This window comes from Mauremys mutica, chromosome 2, assembly GCF_020497125.1.
Source record: "Mauremys mutica isolate MM-2020 ecotype Southern chromosome 2, ASM2049712v1, whole genome shotgun sequence".
In the NCBI taxonomy this organism is placed as follows: domain Eukaryota; kingdom Metazoa; phylum Chordata; order Testudines; family Geoemydidae; genus Mauremys; species Mauremys mutica.
Window position 1 is genome coordinate 192,905,308 of NC_059073.1, and position 19,598 is coordinate 192,924,905.

The following is a 19,598-nucleotide window of genomic DNA, read 5'->3' on the forward strand; positions in this document are numbered from 1 at the left end:
GTGTTAGGTTCTGTACTTGCAAACCCATGGGACTGCTTTTTTGAATGATGTTAATTGGGTGTATAAATGTTTTAAGGATCAGGGCCCTAATGTGTTACACTTACAGCTCTCTTTGCTAAATATTTTGGTGTAAATTGACAACCAGATGCTATTTGTTCAGAGTTTCTTTTGGCCTCTGAGAATTAAAAAACAAAACAAAAAACCACATTAGTCATAAATTTATTGTGTAACCAGAAGTTTAACAAAACATCATTAACTTTTGTCCCCATTTATGTTTTGATAAGTGTCATACTATGGTCTTGGGTTTTAGTCTCTTCTGGACAAAGGAAAAATGGAGACTAAGTAGGTTGTTACTTCATGTAAAATACCTCATAGTGTGCTGTTTATTAAAATATCCGCCAAACAATGGAATGAGTCATTTACAAACCCAGAGTTCCTATTTCCACAAACTCATGCATAGGAATGGTTCCCTACTGATGACAGTCTGGACCTATACATTGAATGCTTCCGCCGACGTGCACAGGCAGAAATTGTGGAAAAACAACATCGCTTGCCTCATAACCTAAGTCGTGCAGAACGCAATGCCATCCACAGCCTCAGAAACCATCCTGACATTATAATCAAAGAGGCTGATAAAGGAGGTGCTGTTGTCATCATGAACAGGTCTGACTACCAAAAGGAGGCCGCCAGACAACTCTCCAACACCAAATTCTACAGGCCACTTCCCTCAGATCCCACTGAGGAATACACTAAGGAACTGAACCATCTACTCAAGACACTCCCTACACTAACACCGGAACAAGTCAACATACCCTTAGAGCCCCGACCAGGGCTATTCTATCTACTGCCCAAAATCCACAAACCTGGAAATCCTGGACGCCCCATCATCTCGGGCATTGGAACTCTCACTGAAGGACTGTCTGGATATGTGGACTCTCTACTCAGACCCTATGCCACCAGCACGCCCAGCTATCTCCGTGACACCACTGATTTCCTGAGGAAACTACAATGCATTGGTGAACTTCCAGAAAACACCATCCTGGCCACCATGGATGTAGAGGCTCTCTACACCAACATCCCACACGCTGATGGAATACAAGCTGTCAGGAACAGTATCCCTGATGATGCCACAGCACAACTGGTTGCTGAGCTCTGTGCCTTTATCCTCAGACACAACTATTTCAAATTTGATGACAATATATATCTCCAGATCAGTGGCACCGCTATGGGCACCCGCATGGCCCCACAATATGCCAATATTTTTATGGCTGACCTGGAACAACGCTTCCTCAGCTCCCGTCCACTCACGCCCCTTCTCTACCTACGCTACATTGATGACATCTTCATCATCTGGACCCATGGGAAGGAGACTCTGGAAAAATTCCACCACGATTTCAACAGCTTCCACCCCACCATCAACCTCAGCCTGGACCAATCTACACGGGAGGTCCACTTCCTAGACACTACGGTGCAAATAATTGATGGTCACATTAACACCACCCTATACCGAAAACCTACCGACCGCTATGCCTACCTTCATGCCTCCAGCTTCCATCCCGGGCACACCACAAGATCCATTGTCTACAGCCAAGCACTGAGGTACAACCGCATCTGCTCTAACCCCACAGACAGAGACCAACACCTACAAAATCTCCACCAAGCATTCTCAAAACTACAGTACCCGCACGAGGAAATAAGGAGACAGATCAACAGAGCCAGACGTGTACCCAGAAGCCTCCTACTGCAAGACAAACCCAAGAAAGAAACCAACAGGACTCCACTGGCCATCACATACAGTCCCCAGCTCAAACCCCTCCAGCGCATCATCAGGGATCTACAACCCATCCTGGAGAATGATCCCACACTTTCACAGGCCTTGGGTGGCAGGCCAGTCCTCGCCCACAGACAACCTGCCAACCTGAAGCATATTCTCACCAGTAACTGCACACCGCACCATAGTAACTCTAGCTCAGGAACCAACCCATGCAACAAACCTCGATGCCAACTCTGCCCACATATCTACACCAGCAACACCATCACAGGACCTAACCAGATCAGCCACACCATCACTGGTTCATTCACCTGCACGTCCACCAATGTAATATATGCCATCATATGCCAGCAGTGCCCCTCTGCTATGTACATCGGCCAAACTGGACAGTCTCTAAGGAAAAGGATAAATGGACACAAATCAGATATTAGGAATGGCAATATACAAAAACCTGTAGGAGAACACTTCAACCTCCCTGGCCACACAATAGCAGATCTTAAGGTGGCCATCCTGCAGCAAAAAAACTTCAGGACCAGACTTCAAAGAGAAACTGCTGAGCTCCAGTTCATCTGCAAATTTGACACCATCAGCTCAGGATTAAACAAAGACTGTGAATGGCTTGCCAATTACAGAACCAGTTTCTCCTCCCTTGGTTTTCACACCTCAACTGCTAGAACAGGGCCCCATCCTCCCTGATTGATCTAACCTCGTTATCTCTAGCTTGCTTCTTGCTTGCATATATAAACCTGCCCCTGGAAATTTCCACCACTTGCATCTGAAGAAGTGGGTATTCACCCACGAAAGCTCATGCTGCAAAACGTCTGTTAGTCTATAAGGTGCCACAGGATTCTTTGTTGCTTTTACTGATGTCAGGAGACTCTGACCCATCATAAGAACCCAGAGTTTTGTTTGTTTAGGGTTTCCACCCATATAATATGTTGGCAAGGAGTTCAAGCCTGGTTCTATGGGCCCATTGCTCTACCCTGGCTTCTACCAGCCACTCTCCACTCATCTTTTCATGACTTATTTAGCTATATTTTTGTGTACTAGCTTACCATTCAGTCAGTCCTTAGCTGTCTCTGGTCAGCAGGAAGCAATGAGTTATCAGCTTCATCCACCTGAAAGAGAGAGACACACACAAAGGGGTTGGGGAAGAGACAGAACAAAAACTTTTTGTTTCACATTCATCTAATTGGGAGAATGCAGCACTGCATATCTGGCACTATGTGAGGTTATTAAGCAGTAGTAAGCTAAGGGCTAGTCACAGAATTCCAAAATTGGATTTCTCAGAAATAGGCAGGATCTATTTCAAGTACTTATATATAATATAAAGTTCCCATTACTATAGTAACTGAGCACCTCACAGTCTTTGGTATATTCTTACAGTGAGGCAAGGTAGTACAGTTGTCACCATCTTCACAAATGGTGAATAGGCACAGACAGAATAAGTGGCTTGCCCAATCCTGAAGTGGGTTCTCTTCTTGACTTTCCTAGCTTTAGGAAGCTCTACTTTTTCCCCCTACTATCCTAGAAAAAAAAATCTAGATATAAGACATATAACATTATACTGATATATTAGATTAGTTTTTAATCATAATCTATTGTGGTGGCCTTTATCAAATAGGTGGTTATGGACCTTGCTATAAAACTAGTCAGACTTTGACTCAGTCTAAAAACTTCTGGTAACTTGTTTCACAAATGAACCAGAACCCTGCAAAAGAAAACTTTGACTGTGGTGACATATAGTAATGATGGTCATGTGGGGTTACAGAAGAAGGAAAAGTCTGTTTTACATTGACTTCAGTCAGAGATGCTTGGGCCTAAAGTGAGCATTCAACCACTGACTTCCAAAATCACTGGGCTCTTTTTGTGTGGAGTAGCATCCCAGATGCCCTTAATAAAGGATCCCTGTGCTCTAAAGTGCAAGAAACTGTATGAGAGAGTCCCTGGCCAGGCGTTTTTACTTTTGCTGACCTTTTTGCTGGAGAGAATTTGAAATCTGGTGAAGAGATGTTCCCTTTCCCTCTACCCTGCTGCCCAGATAGCCCTTGGAATAGCTCTGTTTTACTATAGAGCTTGCATCGGGGATGTTATCCACAAAAGAGAGATGCCCAAACACCCATTTGTTTTCTGTGAATCGCAGTGCACCAGATGCAATCCAACAACTGTGAGACAGTAATATAAAATCACATAACGTCTCTGTGGTTCACTTAAGATGCTGTTATAATGGGCAAATGATTGTATATTGGAAAAAAGGTTAAATCTTGACAGAAGAGTAAAACTGGAAACCATCTAGTTTAACCCACCTCTACACTGGGCAAATATTTCTCCAAGAATGACTTAAGCCAAGTTGGGGATGCACTCTAAATCCTTATGGGAATTTTCTTCTTTAAACTCTACTTCTATATCACTTGAATGCCCAATAATAACAACAAAAAAGACATTAAAACTTAGACCCAAGTCATTTTCAGCAATTAAAATAGCTCTGGTATTTTAAAAGCCAAACACATTGACATTTGCCAGACATAAATGCATTTTCCATTTACTCTGCCAGAAGAAGTTGGGCTAGTAAAAGTCTTTAGGGCACAGACTACAATGCTTGCTGCAGGTTTTGTAAGGTGGGATCCTGGTCAGTTTCATCCTGCAGAAATGCTCTTAGGAAAGCATTTGTGTTCAGGAGCACTGAGCTAATCCACTTTATGTATGGTTGCCAACGTGGTTGAAAGGAAGAGTATAAAAGAGAAACTGAAAGATGGAAAGCAGGAGGAACAAATCCATGTACTCATCAGGCATCTTCATTGCTGCTCGTGGCACTGACTCTGGACAGTGCAGCCAGTGCTGAGTTCCTCAGGATTTAAAAGAAAATGGGCATAAAACCATTTAAAAAACCTATAATGTAGGGAGCTGTAAGCTATTGATGATTGTGGACTGAGGATGTATATAGAAGTCCAAATGAGATATTCACTACATGTGCATGCACATCCATAAATGTGGGTTTTTTGCATCTAGAATCAGTGGTAGTTGGAGTCGGCCATCATATTTCCTCTGCACGTGCACATCCAGTTTGTGTATGAAGAGTTGAAAGTCAGGTGGAAGCATCTGCCAGCTTTGTTTCATGAAATAAGCTGGTAATGGGAATGGATAAAATTCTTCCTGTTCTATTTTCAGGCAATTTAAAAAGCTAATCTAGATTGAGATCCTTACTCAGAGAAGGTACTACCTTGCTCCTAAATCCCTCTGAAGATGATAGGATCATTCAAGGAGTAAAAAAAAATTCCATGTGAATAAGGGTATTAGAGTCTGCCCCTTAGGATGCGTTTTAAATTGCCATCCAAGCTATCCCACAACAGATATGCCTACCCTTCAATAAAAGACTCACAACATGGCCACCACTGGCCCATATCAGCTGACTTAGGCTTGTGAGGCTCGGGCTGAAGAGCTAAAAAGTGCAGTGTATATGTTTGAGCTTGGGCTGGAGCCTGGATTCTCACACCCCGCAAGCAAGGAGCATCTCAGAGCCTAGGCTCCAGCCCAAGCCTGTACATCTACACTGCAGTTTTACAGCCCCCGCCAAGCCCTGTGAGCCGAATCAGCTGACCCAGGCTCTGAGACTCTATGCCATGGGTTAACAAATGTAGTGTAGGCATACCCGGCCTATATGATCTTTTTAAATTCTGGGATGGTTGAATTTCTGTATGAAAAGATTAAAATATCATGCAAATTCTAAAGGTGTGCATGTAAGTAAAAATCTAAGAATTTGGAAAATATATCGAATTGCATCTGACGAAGTGGGTATTCATCCACGAAAGCTCATGCTCCAAAACGTCTGTTAGTCTATAAGGTGCCACAGGATTCTTTGCTGCTTATATCGAATTGTGTTCATGATCATTTTAGAACTGAAATAATCATATCAAGAAATGTGTAAAGGGATTCTGAGGTGTAAATTCTTTTTTCCGATACATGAGGGAACCAGATGGTCCTAATTTTTTAAGTAAAATCTAATCTGAATGTTTTTCCCCAACAGTAAAACCAGATAGGGAACCAATGATTAATACAGTAATGTGAAAAACTGGATTAGGCCTTTTGTTTGGTTGCATGGTCTGTCTACGATCTACAGAATCATCTAAGCTTTTGTTTAAAACAAAACAAAACAAAAAAAACACACTAAGTGTGCTTGTCTTCATGGTTGTGAACAAAACCTACCAAATGTCAATGAAGTGTAAGCTAATGCAATATTGTCCCGAGTCTGCAGTTATCTTGAAACAATGGCTCTGAGAGGTATAAACTCCCTAATTTAAACTCATGTTGTTAACTCTTAATCCTAATGATGATTTAAAAGTCAGCATTACTTATATCCTTGGTGAACTTTTTAGCAGATGGGATGGAATGGTGGAAGTGAAGCATCGTGCACATTTTTTAATCTTGTTTTTTTATGATTATTATTGACTTAAGAGAAGTTAGCATATAAAATGTCCTATCTTATATTTATTTTAGTAATTGTGTCAACATGAACTTTATATTCTCATTTCATCTATCTATTGTATATTCCTCATAGATTTAATAGAATCTATATGTCTGGGATAGACAATACTGAGTATTATGAGATTCTACATGTGTATCCAATGTTGTAGAAAAACTTATATTACAGCTCATATAATTATAATGGTCAAGATTGTTAATGGCTAATAAAGTATAATGTAAATGTAATAGGGGATAGAATTAAGGTGTTGTGTGGCTTTAATGTCATTTCTTGACTTTTGAATTCTTATCTTTATAACCCTAATGTTTTCTAAACAATTTTTCTTTCAGTGTAATACTTTATAATTTGGACAGTATGACTGTGTGAACAATCAATGTGAACTTTTTCAGATTACACCTCTACCCCGATATAACGTGACCCGATATAAGGGGGGGTTTGCATACAAGGCGGTAAAGCTCTGACACGCCGCTCTGAGCAGCGTGTTAGGGGTTCCGAGCCAGGCTGAGGGGTTCAACAAGGGGCAGAGGGTCTCGGGGGCAGTCAGGGGCTTCCCCCCCCAGGGTCTGGGGGGGCAGGAGCTGTGGGAGGGCACTTTTGGGGGGCCCACAGTCCCAGAGTGGCCCAGGTGATTAGCGGGGGGCCAGGAGCAGCCCGCTCTGTTTCCCTTGCCCCAGCCCCAGCCATGTCGCTCGGGGGAGGGGGCTTGGGGGAAGGGATCCCCCCCGCACTCAGCAGCAGCGGCGGAAGCGGAGCAGCCCAGTCCCAGTATGCTCCACTCCCCACCTCCCAGCCGCAGCGCTCCACTTCCCGCCGCAGGTGAGTGGGGGGGGGCATCCTTTCCCCAACCTCCCCGCACTCACCGACAGCGGGAAGCGGAGCACCGCAGCTGGGAGCTGGCAGAGTGGAGTGGGCTGGGACCAGTGAGTGCCTGTCAGGGGGCGGGGGATGGATAGGGGTTGGAGCAGTCAGGAGACAGGGGGGTTGGGTACGGGGTGGGATCCTGGGAGTGATTAGGGACTGGGGTCTCTGGAGGGGGCAGTCAGGGAACAAGGAACGGTGGGGGGGGGCAAAGGAAGTTTGATATAACGTGGTGAGATTTTTTTGTCTCCCGAGGACTGCATTATATCAGGGTAGAGGTGTATTAGCAATTTAACCTGCAATATATTATTCAAAAAGTAAGTTTCTCTATTTTTATTGCAAAGTCAGAGAAGTAACTTTACAATTTCAATGGTACTATGAGGCATTCATCTTAACAACAACAGTACAGGTATCATAGAGGCGCATCAATGTTTTGCAAATTTGATTTTACAGTGACAAAGTCAATGAAATATCTAAAATTTCAGAACTCATTCCTGCAACCCTTATTCACTCAAGTAACGCTTCACTCTTTGGAGTGAATGGGACTACTCTCATAAGCCAAAGTTGCAGAAATATTGATATGTTTCATTTAACAGATCTGTTCCTCATATGAGATCTTAAAAAATATGTTGTTCAGAGCAAAAACAGTGCCTCAAACAATTAAACAGACTGTGGGGTTTTTTTAAAATGAATTGAGGAAATAATTATTTTAATTGTTCCCAGTCTGCAAAGCCAATGTCTAACTTCAATGTAAATTTTATCCTTGCTGTGACTCTCTAAAGCATGAAAAGAAAAGTAAAAGAAAGGCCTTGTTTCTTGAGTTGTTTAACTTTTTCTATGGCTAATTTGTGCACTGTCCTGTCATTTCATGCAACATATTTTCCACAGGAAGCTCAAGATGTCAAGTCTATGCACAAAAGAACATCAAAGTGTTTTTAGTATACACAAATTTAGAAGCTGCAGTGCATCTTTAATTGTGAAGCATGTAGGTGGCCAGATGACGTTTGGATTCAGATGTTCAAGTCTCAGCTACATGGCTTAAAGTACAGACTAAATCTTCCATGCAATCTGTAAGACTTCAGGTAGACTGTACTTGCACAGCCATCTGTAAGGGTAAAGTGAGCCCAATTTTCAATAAGACAGGATTTTACCAATCATTCTCAAATGAATATTTTTTGTGGTCTGGTTTTCATTATAGTAACTTAGCACAGCATTAAATTAGTTCTGCACTACGATCAGAAAATGACAGCAGGAAGTAAACTTAAATGCTGAGAACAGACCATATGCAATTCACTTTTGTTTTTTAATGTCTTCCATAAACACACACAGATTAAATTAGGAAAGCTGGGATAGGTGTTTCAGTTACATGTGGTATTTAGTTAAATACTGAAGGATAAAAATGGAAACCAGGAAGCCCACAAGTTTCAAATTTATTTTGTGGGCCGCTGGGCATCAAAGACAAATTGGATCTTTAAGATTTTCTTTATGGATGAGAAGTTGCCCTAAATTCCTTGCTACAGAAGAAATGTCATGATATGCCAAAGCCCTGCTAAGCAGGGATATTAGCAGCAAGTAGTTACACTGCAGTCAGTTAATTTAATACATTTTAAAAAAAAGTTTAAATCACTTTTTTTGTGTAGCAAATCATATTTCAGGTTTCACAAATAAAAGCTACAGAGCTGTCTGCTACTTGAGTCGTTGTGACTTCTATTCTCTACAGTAGCACCAAATAGTAATAATCACATCAAAAGACCTAGAGCAATCTGGCATAAATTTAAAAAAAAGGAAGAGACTCCTTTAAGCCTAAAGTCTACAGTGAAGTGTCTTTAATCTCAAGACCACAGGATAACTTTCTGACCAGTCATGACTTTCCTTAGGTAGTGCTCCCAGAAATGAAGGTTCAGGTTTTCACTGCTAAAAGAAGGGGTCCGTTTTTGAGCTTATTTGTTCTGTGTATGGGGTCTTGCAGGGCCATGATAAAGGCACCTAAGTGTTATGGTAATACAAATGTAATATAATAATATTATTTAACCTATTCATTTAAGCAGCACGGGCCACAGAATTAAGGCCTGTGGCTTAAAATCTTACTTTTATTGATAGAGACAGGTTTGCCTTTTTGCTTATAACCAAAATGCATTATTGGAACTACCTTTGCGTTGTAAATGTTGTGATGTGAACTTTTAAGCGCAAGCATAATTTCAGAGGTAGAGTGAACACTTTTTAAAGGTTCATTCTGCTTTTAGAGGCATTGCTGATTCCAGTTATATTCCAAATCACTGGATTAATAATGCCTCTAGAATTAGAATGGACTTTAATCCTGCCTACTCTAAAGTCCAGGATTGTGCTTAAAAGTTCACATTACAGCATTTACTGTACAGATCCATTATATCCATTCAATCATTCTATTTATTATTGCTGCTCATAGACAGAGCCCTGAAGCAGCACATAATCCTAGCAAGGAACAGGGCTGGATTTACACTTTACGCACGTCTAGGCACAGCTCACCTTCATGTCTTCCATAAAAAATGAAACTTTTAACCCACTTTTAACTTTTAGGTGCCCCTAGAACGGCAGCACCCTTAGGCATGTGGCTAATTGGAAATCCGGCCCTGGCAAGGACTTGTGACTTGGATGTACATTTTGAGGCACAATTTCTCCAGTGCTCTCCTCTTCCAAAATAAGTGGAATGTGGTGAGTCACACATAGCTATCTTCACTGGTTGATATTTAGGGAGTGAAATCTCTCATTGCCCTTATCCCAGCTCATCCTTCTGGAAGGAGGTATTGGACACATAGGCGCTGCTCCCCTTACACATGCCTGGAGCAAAAATGTAGGCAGGTCCTACATGGCTATGCAGGGAAGGGTGGGCCACATACTACCTCTACTCCTCCGCATAACCCCATAGGACTAGGACATAATCTAGCCCTAATCATTTGGTGCCAGATTCTGCCACCCTTGGTCATGTGGGAGGAGTTCTTTAATCCATGAGTTTTACTGAAGCCATTTCAACTACTTGCCATATAAGATATACTCACTCCATGTGAGTAAGTATGATGGAATCTTTCTCTTAACTCCCATTGTGAACACTTGTAGAGTTTTAACAAAGAGTATATTTGGCACATACACAGAGCCAAGTTCAGCTCCCCTTTGGTCATGTTGTATCCTTGACATGCAGGCAGAAGTCCTCATAGATCTCATTGGGGATGTCTGCTTAACTGCTGGCATGACATGGCTGACTTGAAGAGGAGCTGAGGACTGAACTGGGGTTACTTGTTAGAGTTAGCAAGATGTTTGGGTTGCAGAGATGCTATTGTAGAGTGCTCTGCATTGAATAGAGCTGAGCAAAAATTGGCAGCTTTGCTCATCACAAGTTTGTGCAAACTTTCCCCTTGGTTTTAATCTATATTGGGGTTTACCTAAATTTTGTTTTCACTTTAAAGTTCAAATTAGGGTGACTAGATAGCAAGTGTGAAAAATTGGGACGGGGGTGGGGGTTAATAGGAGCCTATATAAGAAAAAGACCCAAAAATCAGGACTGTTCTTATAAAATCGGGACATCAGGTCACCCTAGTTCAAATCAAAATCTGAAAGCAAAATTCAGTCAAAAATGCAGTGTCGTGCTGAAGTGATTCCTCTAGGTTCAGTCAAAATGGAGCTGAGGATTGCAAACCTGGGCTGGGTGTTGAACAAACTCATAATCAGGAAAGCCTGTATGCTTTTGGGTTTCCTTGCAAATATTTTGCTGAGCTCTAATAGAGAGCAATATATAGTTCATTTATAGAGCAATATAGTCAGAATTTCTCATCTCCCATACCCCCTTCTTAATTATTTACAACCAATTAAAATTTTTCTTACCTAATATTTTTTTTCTCCTCCCGCAATGTGCATTCTGTCTTTTTGCTGTAGGCTTGTAACTGCTGAGATGCTGGCGTGCATGTTGGTTTATTTATTATTATTATTCTATTGGGGAAGAGGGCATAAAATGTTTTGAAATAAAAACTCATAAAGCATTAAATGGCCTGTGCAAAGAGATTTAAAAAGAAAAGTTTAGCCAGATTTAGAGCCTATAACTGCTGACTCCATTCCTTTCATCCCTTTGCAGCAGTGACAAAGATAATGTATTGGTGTTCTTTTAACAGTAAAAAAAAGAAACCATAAACCTTTATAGATTTACATATTTGGTTACATCATTCCTGTCCCATCTGTTCAATGAATCCCACTACTCATCAAATATCTCATCTCATCCTGGAGACTGTCAGACAAATCCCTGAAAATCATATACTGTATATCAAACCAAAATTATTTAAGGGAATGTGTCAACAATCAGTAGCTAGGGATACAGGAAATTGTGGATTTGTAATGGCAAAACTAACTATTACATATTGGAGCCTGGGGTATGTAATGAAACATTGAAGGGACTTGGACAAGGTAAAAAATAGGGCTGTCAAGCAATTAAAAAATGAATGGTGTGATTCATCACACAATTAAACAATAACAATACTATTTTTATAAATATTTTTGGATGCTTTATATATTTTCAAATATATTGATTTCAATTACAACACAGAATACAAAGTGTACAGTGCTCACTTTATATTCATTTTAATATAAATATTGCACTGTAAAATAAAAAAATAGTATCTTTCAATTCACTTAATACAAGTACTATAGTGCAATCTCTTTATCATGAAAGTTGAACCTACAAATGTAGAATTATGTACAAAAAAATAACTGCACTCAAAAAAACCACCAGTGTAAAACTTACAAGTCCACTCAGTCCTACTTCTTGTTCAGCCAATCGCTACGACAAACATGTTTGTTTACATTTGCAGGAGATAATACTGCTCGCTTCTTATTTACAATTTCACCTGAAAGAGAACAGATGTTCGCATGGCACTGTTGTAGCCGGCGTTGCAAGATATTTACGTGCCAGATGCGCTAAAGATTCATATGCCCCTTCATGCTTCAACCACCATTCCAGAGGACATGCGTCCATGCTGATGATGGATTCTGTTCGATAATGCATGTTCATTTTCATCACCTGAGTCAGATGCCACCAGCAGAAGGTTGATTTTCTTTTTGGTTGGTTTGGGTTCTGTAGATTCAGCATCAGAGTGTTGCTCTTTTAAGACATCTGAAAGCATACTCCACACCCTGTCCTGATCTGATTTTGGAAGGCACTTCATGTTCTTAAATCTTGGTTTGAGTGCTGTAGCTATCTTTAGAAATCTCACACTGGTACCTTCTTTGTGTTTTGTGAAATCTGCAGTGAAATGCTGGGTCCATCATCCAAGATGGCTATAACATGAAATATATGGCAGAATGTGGTAAAACACAGAGCAGGAGATAATTCTTCCCCAAGGAATTCAGTCACAAATTTAATTAACACATTTTTTTTTAACAAGCATCATCAGCATCGAACCATGTCCCCTGGAATGGTGGCCAAAGCAGGAAGGGACATATGAAGGTTCAGCATATCACCTTGCAATACCAGCAACAAAAGTGCCACACAAACTTCTGTTTTCACTTTCAGGTGACCTTGTAAATAAGAAGCAGGAGGCATTATGTCCTGTAAATGTAAACAAACTTGTTTATCTTAGCGATTGGCTGAACAAGAAGTAGGATTGAGTGGACTTGTAGGATCTAAAGTTTTACATTGTTTTGTTTTTGAGTGCAGTCATATAACAAAAAGAATCTACATTTGTAAATTGTGCTTTCACAATAAAGCGATTGCACTACGGTACTTGTCTGAGGTGAATTAAAAAATACTATTTATTTTGTTTATCATTTTTACATTACAAATAATTGTAAAAAATAATATAAAGTGAGCACTGTACACTTTGTATTCTGTGTTGTAATTGAAATCAATATATTTTAAAATGTAGAAAAACATCCAAAATATTTAAAAATTTCAATTGGTATTGTTTAACAGTGCAATTAAAACTGTGATTAAGAGCAATTATTTTTTTTTCAAGTTGATCGTGTGAATGAACTGCGATTAATGGACAGCCCTAGTAAAAACCTTTATTTTTTAAAAATGCATCTCTTACAAATGGTAAACTGCAATCTCAGTATAACTCACTTATGCATTTGAATAATTTTATCACCTGAATAGTCACTCTGAACTCAGTGGTAATACTTGTATGTTAGGTTACATGCATATTTGCAGGATTGGGACCCTAATATAGTATTCATAAGAGAGTTCATACATTTGCTCTTCGCCATTTGTGCATTTTGTTTATTTTCTGGATATCTCAACAGTACAAGTAGCTTTACCAGTTTCACTTTTGTTTCTAGTCAATTTATTTGTTCTAGGCACTAACACCATACTTCATTGTTTCGATTAGCAAATTGTCAGGCGTGATTTTTTTTTTTAAGAGAGAAGTTTTATAGATTTAAAAAAAATAATCATGGAAACCTTTCTAGTAGTGTTAAGTTTTAAAACCATAAATGGGAAACCTATTTTGGGCTAAATTTGACTAGGTGCTGCTATGTTGGTGCTCCAAATCTTGTTTATAACCATAATGCTGAGAAACTTTCCTAGAACTAAAACATCTATTCTGTTCCTGTTATATTTTTTAGCTTTTAATATACTTGTCATCCCCCAAGGTTCGAAATAAAAATGAAGTATGATTGCTTAGTTGGTTTATATGAAATATTTAAAATGGAACCCTAACAAGGCACATTGTTTGGTGGTGGTTTCTATTGTCCACAGCCAGTTGGATGGATTCCTTCATTTTTGTCTTGGTCTATTTGTGGGCAGGCTGGTAAATAATCTGCTTGCCCCCAAATCTAAGAATGATTTTCTAGGAAGGAGGTAGTCTGACTTTCTCCCTCAGCAGCAGCAGGACCAAAATGCATATGAAAGTGAATTGTGTGATATCTTAGGCCCCAGGATGGGGTATGTGACAGTAGTAACCCTGGGTTTGTCTACTCTGGAAATTACATTTGTGTTTTCATGTTATGTTAAGGCACGTTATTTACCACAGTTGAAACTATTAGGATATGCCAAGACTTCTTTGTTTTGGCTGGAGGTGGTACCACCTCATATGTTTGTGTGCTTGTCTATGCTAGGATTTTTAATCAGTTAAATTTTAACTTCATTTTCTCTATATGATCGTGCTTGTAACTTTGAAATGGCCTTCAGCTATCATTCATGCAAGTAAAGCTCAGTCACGCAAACATTTGTAGTAAGTAAACAGAATGAGTGTAAACACAGTCAAAGCAGTTTTAGATTCAAGCAGATGTTGGGTGAACTGTTTTGTGTTTGTCTGATGCTTTTCGGGGGTTCCCAAGGCGTGAGGGGAAAATTACCACCACCTGCTTTTACACCTCCCACCAACCACAGACAAGTTAAATTGAATAATCTCTTAAAGAGATGGTTGCCATCATTTTAGGGCATAGGAGGTGCAAAGTAGGAGAAAAAGGAGGTAATTTTAAAGGCAATGACAAGGATGCTGAAGACTTCTAGAAAATATACATTATTTTTATCTACTCTCATTATCTTTCTTTAATTGATTCCTTTTCTTTTGTGCACTTGGTTCCTAAATGTGTTTCATATTTTTTCCAAATGATCTGATATCTGCAAGACTTTTTTTTATCTGAAAGTGCAATGGAATAACTGGCTAATGTTTACCCTGATGCAATGTTTAACCAGAAACATGCACGTGATTAAGTTTTTCTGTATTGAGATTTGTTGTTTAATTGGCTAATGAGGGATAATTCCAAGGAATTTCAATAGTCACTTTAATTGTTTGCCTGAGCAACTAATTGCTGATGGAGCTTCCTGGATGTCACCAAAGAACACATTGTTTAAAATCCCATTAAATTTTATATTAGGAGAATCTTATGCATGGCTCTGGAGGAATCTTTGCTTTTATGAGAACTTCATGATGGAATGAAACAAAATATCTGTTTCTGAGAACGAGTTTAGTTTTCCTCAGTAAAATTATGAAAGCCTGCAACATCAATGGAAAAATCCAAAAGGGGATTGTTACTGTTTTACACACACACACTTTGTGTATGCATCCATGATATGTCCAAAACATTCATTCACATATTTGTGTGCAAAAGAGGATATGCATACTGTGACAAAGTTCCGAGCCTGTATCGGTGGGTCCCGCGCTTCTGGGCGGATTCAGGGGCCTCAGAAACTTGATAAGGCCACAATGTGACCTCCCTTTCTCAGTGTAGTGGCGAGAGTCACAGCCTATTGAGTTACTTTCATCACTGGCCAGGATGGGAGATGGGAAGGGGGAATACCCCCAGTCTCTGTTGCTCCGTAGAGCTCAGTAGGTGCAGTTTGGCCTCCTGCCTGGACCGAGTCCTGCTTCTCCAGGGGATCTCTGTAGAGTATGGGGGGGGGGGGGGGAAGAAACCCAGGCCCGCCCTCTACTCTGGGACTCTAATGGTAGCAGCTGTTGGCGGCTTTCCCTTCACCACTGATGCTACTTTTATTCCCTGGGCCACTTCCTCTGTGGTCCCCTTTTCCTAGCTTCACTCTTACCTCAGGATTCCTTTCCTCCAGCTCCTTTCACCTCAGCTCCCCAGAAGGCACTGGAAGGAGAGCTTTTAAACAGTATAAGTGGGACCTTGATTGATTCCATCTGTCTCCATTTACCTAATGGCCTTAACTGGTTAATTGGTGTCAGGTGGAGGCAGCCTTATTGCCTACTTCTCAGCTTTTCCTCAAGTGGGTCCTGCGAGAGGGTATTCCCTGCCCACCTCTTACCCCAGGCCCTCCAGATCTCTTCATCGGGCTCCTGCCCCATGAGCCTTCAAGACCCCCACCCCTCTGTACCCAAGCCGGCTGTGCGATTTGTGGCCGGTTCATTTCCGAACCACACTACGGGACCATCTCTACACGCTCGTGCTCCACACTCTTCATTTCCCCACCCTCATGTCCCGACCCGATACTAAGTGTCAGACCTTTTACCAGCTGCAGAGGGTGGAGGGTGGGCCAGCCTGTATTCCATCCTGGTTCTACGGCCCACTGGGAACATCAGTTGGTGGCTCCTTCATGGAGCCGTGAGCACGGGCATGTACCTGGCACGGTTCACCCCTCTTCCCAACGCTTGCCCTTTTTGCGGTGTGAGGGAGACTCTGGCGCATGTCTATTTGCAGTTGCAGCCCCTCTTCCGGCTCCTCCAAAACCTCTTGTTGAGGTTCTGGCTGCACTTTTCCCCACACCATTGTTGGAGAAAAACTCAGTTCTCGCTTTTTCGTTTGGGTGCAGCAAAATCAAATACTTTATTATTTCTCCAGTAAATACAATGGAGGGAGAGAGTGCCATAGGACACAGGGTCGCCCCAGTCCCGGACAGGTCTCTCAACTGGTAAACAATTAAAGCAAGCCTTTATACTTTTGTTACAGACAATAACTAGCAATAATACAGACAATAAAGAGCAACAACTACATTTTGTTTATACATAAGCCATTCTGCTATCTTGTTTTCTCACTCCTAGAAGACACCAGGCTGCATATTTGGTTATCAGTTACAAGGTCGTAATAACTTTTTACACAGTTCTTTCCCTCTGCCTCACACTATCCTTGCTTCTAGAAGTCTCACGTCATTAGGGTTACAGCTGGGCTAACTCTTGCTAACTGACTGACATGCATTAAGATCCCCTTCAAATCCTTATTAATTCTTTCCCTGCTTCCACACCTTTTTCTATATGCTCACCCCTTCCATGGCCTGCGACTGTGGGGCCAGTTTTCGTTCCTTCATCCGTTCACGCATCCTGACAGAGTTCCTTTGGGCGATGTCCGCTGGCTCCTTGGATACTTTTGAGTAGCAATGGGCGCTGTCCGGGGTTCTCTGCTTGGTGTCCCCTTCCAGTTCCCTAGTTATTGCCCTTTGACACCTGTCCCATTTTTTCCTTCATTGTCCCACGACTTTAGTTGAGGTCTGGGCTCAGTAGCTCCTCCCCAGGCTGGGGGAGGGGCTTTTAACTGTGGGCAGGCTTCTGCCCGCCAACTTCCCAGTACCCAATAGGGTACTCTTATTCTTACTCTTATTCTTCTGGTCTGAATCTGTCACAATACATACAACCGTGATTACTTAATCTCCTTAAAGTTAAGCATGTACTGACGTGCTTTGCTGAACGAGAACCAGAGTGCTCAATGAAAGCACTCAATAAAAACCAGAATGCAGTATTGAGCTCATACTTCTCAACCCCTCTGGGTTTATCATGTTGGACATTGTGTCCTCTGCATTAGTGGACAAAGGCACAAATGAGATCCAGTGGTTGGAAGCTGAAGTTAGGTACATTAAGACTACAAAAAGAATGTAATTTTTTATATCTTTTTTTTAAACAGAGACAGTAATTAACTATTGGAACAACTTACCTAAGCATGTGATGGATTCTCAATCACTTGAAGTCATTAAATCAAGATTAGATGTCTTTCTAAAAGTGATTTTGGAGTTAGTAGATCTTCTCTGTGGGACCATTAGGAAAAAAAAAGGGAATTTGATTGGGCTGATTATCACCATTAGACTATGGCTCTTGATGCTGCTTTTAAAGCAACCAGTCTCTGGCCCTCTTCAAAGGAAGCAGTTATAGTCTAGGTACCAGCGAAAGACCATATACTACACCACTAGTGGTGACTAGTATGGAAGAATGAGGATCAAAGGCAGAAGTTATGGCATTAAGTTTTTTCAACCCACCCAGAAGCCCCGTGAGCAACACTAATTGAACCGCAAGAGAAAAAGACCTATCTCTTGTCTTTTATAGCTTGCCTTCCCTCCCACAGACAAGACCATTCAATTATGTTAAATTTTTATTTGCAAAATAAAAGGAAATTGGGCAACAAGAACAAGAATTATTCACTACCCATTCACTGAGACTTGGGAGTTGTCAAGTGACTGACACGGTCCACCGATCCTATATTTTGGGTGATGTTTTCCAATACTAGACAAATAGATATTGCTTTAGGCTGCTACAAAAAGTAAAATAAAAACAACCCCCTGAAAAATAATAATCATGATCTTGCATTTCTTCTGACCTTAAGGCAACAAAAAACAGTGATTCTTGAGAGCTGGTAAAAGTAAAATAAGAATGGCCATACTGGGTCAGACCAAAGGTCCATCTAGTCCAGTATCCTGTATTCTGACACTGGCCAATGCCAGGTGCTTCAGAGAGAATGAACAGAACAGGTAATCACTAAGTGAGCCATCCCGTCACCCATTCCCAGCTTCTGGCAAACAGAGGCTAGGGACCCCATTCCTGCCCATCCTGGCTAATAGTCATTGATGGACCTATCCAACTGGTGAGATGATTGGTACAAGAAAGCTGTTATGTCTTTGATTTCTCCTCTAAAGATTAATTGAAAAGCTGACTAAATCTGCATTCAGTTTTTCTCCTGCAACAGTAGATGGGGATGTTGCTAAATCCTTATATAGTGCAGACAGAATGATAGGGAAGTGTGGGGAAACTTGCGCTGCCAATACAAGTGTTTTACTTTTTCTGAGCACTACTAATTTAACATTATTCACTTACATTTATTTATGTCCTTTTATTTTATTTTAAAGGTGCATTACTTACCATTGGAGACTAGCAGTGGTTTGGGAACATGGGGGAGGTTTTCCATCCCATTGTCCAAGGACTAAATGTCATTACAGTCAAGGACTATATAAGCCATTCAGGCCTGCCTCCTTTTAAGGATGTAAATAGATTCTGTTAGTACCGCAAACTGGATCTGAAGTCAGTGTTGTGTCATACCTAGGGATGATTCTTTGTTAAGAATAAGTATTTTAATGTATTGCAAGATTGATATTTAAAGCACCACCTTTTTTAGCTATCAAAGCATAATTTTGTATATTTTTGGACCAAACTATAGCTCCTACTAATCAGTTACTCTTTCAGGATGGAAACTGATTTAGTCTCCAGAAGTGAAGTAAAGGTTTGGGAATTGAATGTTTTCTCAGTATTGTAACTGATTTTTCCTCATGATGAAGTGTTATCATCTACAATGTTTAGTTTACCAGTGTGGAACAGGAAGGCTTAAGGTAGAATAAGATGTATACAAAAATGAGAACATCTACAACCACAGGCCTTCGCTGAAGTTATGGCCATCTTTATTAGTTCTGCTCTGAGAAATTACCATAAAAACAGTGTTGCGAGAGTCCATATTTTTTTTTCACAATAATTTCCTGATCACATTTGCTATATTGACAAGTACATAATACTTTTAAAAATTAACAGGCAACCTTGGAAATGTAACTGAATGAAATTGAAGAGACAAATGGTGTTCTTTCTAGCTCATGCATCACCACCAGTAAAATGTACCCAATTAATAAATGTAATTAAGGTGCAAATGAAGCACAAATCTCTGTACAACTCTATGTAAAGATTTTTAATTTGGAACTTAATATTTTGTTGCTGTATGAGCCATAGTAGACTCTCTAGTTCAGTCCCTCATAGCTGTGCTAGCTCAATGCAGTGCTAATAAGTTTAAAATCAGGAAACAAAATATTTTGTCATCCAAGCT

General features: G+C 40.6%; 1 long non-coding RNA gene across 1 annotated transcript; it reads right to left on the reverse strand.

Moving 5' to 3' along the window:
• Positions 1–152: 152 nt before the first annotated feature.
• Positions 153–18,760, reverse strand: LOC123362962. The gene is made up of 5 exons (XR_006576661.1): positions 18,653–18,760; positions 17,457–17,547; positions 10,965–11,069; positions 2,827–2,889; positions 153–175 (listed from the first exon to the last, which is right to left on the reverse strand). It is a non-coding gene; the product is annotated as an uncharacterized LOC123362962 (long non-coding RNA).
• Positions 18,761–19,598: the final 838 nt, after the last annotated feature.